Source organism: Anomaloglossus baeobatrachus, chromosome 9, assembly GCF_048569485.1.
Source record: "Anomaloglossus baeobatrachus isolate aAnoBae1 chromosome 9, aAnoBae1.hap1, whole genome shotgun sequence".
Taxonomy (NCBI): domain Eukaryota; kingdom Metazoa; phylum Chordata; class Amphibia; order Anura; family Aromobatidae; genus Anomaloglossus; species Anomaloglossus baeobatrachus.
The window spans coordinates 159,688,722-159,693,652 of NC_134361.1; positions in this window are offsets into that span (position 1 = coordinate 159,688,722).

A 4,931-nucleotide genomic window follows, 5' to 3' on the forward strand; every position below is an offset into this window, starting at 1 on the left:
TGGTGTGCTACTATCTTGTGGTATCAACATACCTTAAGTGTGTGTGTGTGTTGTAATTTGTATTTTGATCATATGATTTTTACACATATTGTCCTACTCCAAACTGTATAGGATTGAGAGCCAACTACCAATTAAGTAAATCAGGTGATGTGCATCTCTGCAATGAGGAGGGGTGTGGTGTAATGACATCAACACCCTATATAAGGTGTTCTTAATTATTAGGCAACTTCCTTTCCTTTGGCAAAATGGGTCAGAAAGATTTGACGGGCTCTGAAAAGTACAAAATTGTGAGATGTCTTGCAGAGGGATGCAGCAGTCTTTAAATTGCCAAACGTTTTAAGTGTGATCACCGAACAATCAAGCGTTTCATGGCAAATAGCCAAGAGTCACAAGAAGTGTGAGCAAAATAACTGCCCGTGAATTAAGGAAAATCAAGCGTGAAGATGCCACTTGCCACCAGTTAGGCCATATTTCAGAGCTGCAACGTTACTGGAGTATCAAAAAGCACAAGGTGTGCCATACTCAGAGACATGGCCAAGGTAAGGAAGGCTGAAAAACGACCACCTTTGAACAAGAAACATAAGATAAAAAGTTAAGACTGGGCCAAGAAATATCTTTAAGACTTTTTTTTTTTTTTTTTTTTTTTTTGGGGGGGTTGACTGAACAGTTGTTGATCATTAACCCCTTCAGCCCCCAGCCTATTTAGACCTTACTGACCTCGCCATTTTGCGCAATTCTGACCAGTGTCCCTTTGAGGTTATATCTCTGGAACGCTTCAACGGATCCTGGCGATTTCTGACATTGTTTTCTTGTGACATATTGTACTTCATGAAAGTGGTAGATTTAGGCTGATATTTTTTGCGTTCATTTGTGGAAATTTGGCGAAAATTTAGAAAATTGCGCAATTTTCAAAATTTTACATTTTATGCCCAGTACTCTGAGAAATGTCACACAATAGTTACCAAATAAAATTTTCCACGTGTCTACTTTACACCAGCGCAATCTTCAAAACAAAATTTTTTTTTTTTTTTTTTTTTTTGTTAGGAAGTTGGAAGGGGTCAAAGTTAATCAGCAATTTCTCATTTTTCCAACAAAATTTACAAAACTTTTAGGGACCACATCACATTTGAAGTGACTTTGAGAGGCCTAGGTGACAGGAAATACCCAAAAGTGACCCCATTCTAAAAACTGTACCGCTCAGGCTACTCAAAACCACATCCAAGAAGTTTATTACCCCTTTAGGTGCTTCACAAGAATCAAAGCAATGTGGAAGGGAAAAAATGAAAAATTTTTTTTTTTTTTTTTTACACAATGTTACTTTAGCCATAAAATGTAGCATTTCACAAGGGTATCAGGAAAAATTTACACCATAAAATTTATTGTGCAATTTCTCCTGAGTACAGATACCTCATATGTGGTGGAAATCAAGTGTTTGGGTGCACGGCAAGACTCGGAAGGCAAGGAGCGCTATTTGACTTTTGGAGCTAATTTTCCATTCAAAAAGTCAAATGGCGCTCCTTCCCTTCCGCGCCCGGCCGTGCACCCAAAAAGTGGTTTATGACCACATATGAGGTATCTATGTACTCGGGAGAAATTGCCCAACAAATTTTAGGATCCATTTTATCCTGTTGCCCATGTGAAAATTGAAAAAAAATTGAGGCTAAAAGAATTTGTGGGGAAAAAAAAGTACTTTATTCATTTTTACGGATCAATTTGTGAAGCATCTGGAGGTTCAAAGTACTCAGTATGCATCTAGATAAATTCCTTGGGAGGTCTAGTTTCCAAAATGGGGGTCACTTTTGGGGGAGCACCAATGTGTAGGCACACAGGGGCTCTTCATACGCGACATGGTGTCTGCTAACAATTTGGAATTGGCTCCAATTATTTACGGACACCATGTGGCGTATGGAGAATATGTAGTGTATGTCAGGTTGGTGTGTGTGTGGTGTTTACCACACACGCATTAACCTGACATACACTACACCCCACACCACACCAACCTGACGTAGTGTACGTCAAGTTGGTATGTGGTGTAGTGTAGGTCAGGTTGATGTGTGGTGTAGTATGCACTACACACACCATCCTGACATGCACCACACACCAACCTAACATACACTAAGTAAGGTTGGTGTGCAGTGTGGTATAGGGTAGTGTACCTCAGGTTGATGTGTGTGTGTGTGTGTGTGTGTGTATATATTATATATATATCACACGTTACTCACACTTTACTGTGGGTCTTCCTCCCGGCTTCTTCTCCTCCCGGCCTCCGGACGATTTCTTGTCCTGCGACGTCAAGTCTGTCACTGGAGGAGGAAGAGTGGGAGAAATGGAGAAAATTGGGACTCTCTCCCTCACTATCGGCTACGGAGGGACGAGCAGGATTTTGTGTGCGTGTGTGCACAAAAAAAAAAAAAACCCAAACCCTAAACTTTATTTTAGTGTATGTGGAAGTGTTTCGTGAAACTTTCTACTGCAGGAGAGGGCTAAGGAGATGCAGGAGCCGTAATCACTGGGGCGCAATCACCGGGACGCAGGGGGACGCAATCACAGGGGGATACAATCACAGGGACGCAATCGCAGGGGTGTAATTACCGGGGCGCAGGGGGACTCATAATCACAGGGGCGCAGTTGCAGGGATGCGTAATCAGAGGGGCGTAATCACCGGGGGACGCAGATCGCAGGGGCGCAGGTGGGGCGATCACAGGGGGGGGGGTCCGAGTGATCGGCCCCCTGCTGCCCAGTGATCGGCCCCCTGCTGCCCAGTGATCGGCCCCCTGCTGCCCAGTGATCGGCCCCCTGCTGCCCAGTGATCGGCCCCCTGCTGCCCAGTGATCGGCCCCCTGCTGCCCAGTGATCGGCCCCCTGCTGCCCAGTGATCGGCCCCCTGCTGCCCAGTGATCGGCCCCCTGCTGCCCAGTGATCGGCCCCCTGCTGCCCAGTGATCACCAGGGTGGGGGATTGATCACTGGCGGCAGCAGCAGCAGTCACTCACACCAGCTGGGTGTCGGAAGCAGGACACCGGCGGAGAGTGATCACAGGAAGCGGAGGTCGGGGAAGGCAGTGGAGGTCAGTGTGGGTTGGGGGGGTAGAATCGGACGGCGGGGGGAGCGGAGGTCGGGGTGGGATCGGACAACGGGGGGGAACGGAAGACAGCAGAGGGGAGCGCGGAACAGCACAGAAGGGAGCGCGGAACAGCACAGAAACTAAGGGAAAGACAGCAAAGAGGGGAGAAAAACTTACCAGATGGTTATCGGTGGCGGCAGATCGCGGCGGCAGCAGGTGACTACCCTCCTCAGCGTCGCAGTCAACGGTCAGAATGAAGCTGAAGGGGGAGGGCACCCACCGGTCACATCGCTCCTCCACATCTGATTGGAGGGATAGCGTCACATGGACGCTACCTCCAATCAGATATGGGGGGGAGCATTACATGGAGCTCTCCCTGCTCCAGCCAATGGCTGATGATATTGCATCATCAGCCATGGCTGGATTGTAATATTTCACCAAGTTTGGTGAAATATTACAATCGTTCTGATTAAATGTGAAAGTGACACTTTCAACAGCCAATCAGAGCGATCGTAGCCACGGGGGGGCAAAGCCACCCCTCCTGGGCTAAACTACAAGTCCTTATGTACCTGCAGCGCTGGTGACATTTCAGTAAACCCGGTCACCAGCGCTGCAGGAACGGAAACCCGCCATGATGCATACGGTGCGTCAAAGGTCGGGAAGGCACAAGGTTTCATGACGCATATGGTGCGTCAAAGGTCGGGAAGGGGTTAATAAAAAAAAGCGTCTCATTCGCCGCTCGCCTCGGCTCCACCTCCCCCACACAGATTGGCCTCTCGCCCCGGCCCCCTGCACGCATTGGCAACTCTGCCACGCCCCGCCCCCCTCACGCATTGCACGCTCGCCCTGGCCCCGCCCCCCGCACGCATTCCCCGAACCGACACAGAGCCCCGACTCCTAGCTGAGTGCTGTACCCCCGGGAGCCCACACCAGCGTACGCCGGCAACCCAGCCGACACATACCCTCGCATTGCTGGGGTTGCTGGTGTGGGTTCCCGTGCGTGCGGGGGGCAGGATACGCTGGTAACCATGGTACACATCAGGTAATATTATGTTGCATGGTTACCAGCGTACACCGGCTCCCGGTACACATGTGCAGAAGAGAGAAGACAGAAGAAAGAAGACCCCCGATCATACTCACCAGAAGCCGACCAGGAGCAGGTGAGCGCATCAAGGTCCTGCAGCGGCGGAACACACACGCACACATAAGAACACACACACACACACACACACACATCAGATCGCACTCACTCTCACACACACATCAGATCGCATCCACACACTCACAACATCCAGTGATATCGCTTGCTTCTCGGTGGCGATAATGTGCATGCAGTGACCTTCCAGGACCTGCCGGAGGATCACATTGCCGGAAGCATGTGGTATCTCCGAATGTTGGGAGTGTGAGCGCGAATGTGCGATATCGTCAGTGTGTGTGCGTGTATGCGATCGGATGTGTGTGTGTATGCGATCGGATGTGTGCGTGTCGGCAGAAGGCAAAGGAGCACTGCGTGCAGCACAGCTGCTGTAACCGCCCACCGGTCAGAAGTGGGGTGTGAGTGTATGCGATCAGATGTGTGCATGTATACTGTCTGATGTGTGACTGTGGAGCACGATGGGGGGTGCACAGCATGGGGAATGGAGCACGATGGGGAGTGCACAGCATGGGGTATGGAGCACGATGGGGAGTGCGCAGCATGGGGTATGGAGCATGATGGGGAGTGCGCAGCATGGGGGATGGAGCATGATGGGGGGTGCGCAGCATGGGGGATGGAGCACGATGGGGAGTGCACAGCATGGGGTATGGAGCAAGATGGGGAGTGCGCAGCATGGGGGATGGAGCATGATGGGGGGTGCGCAGCATGGGGG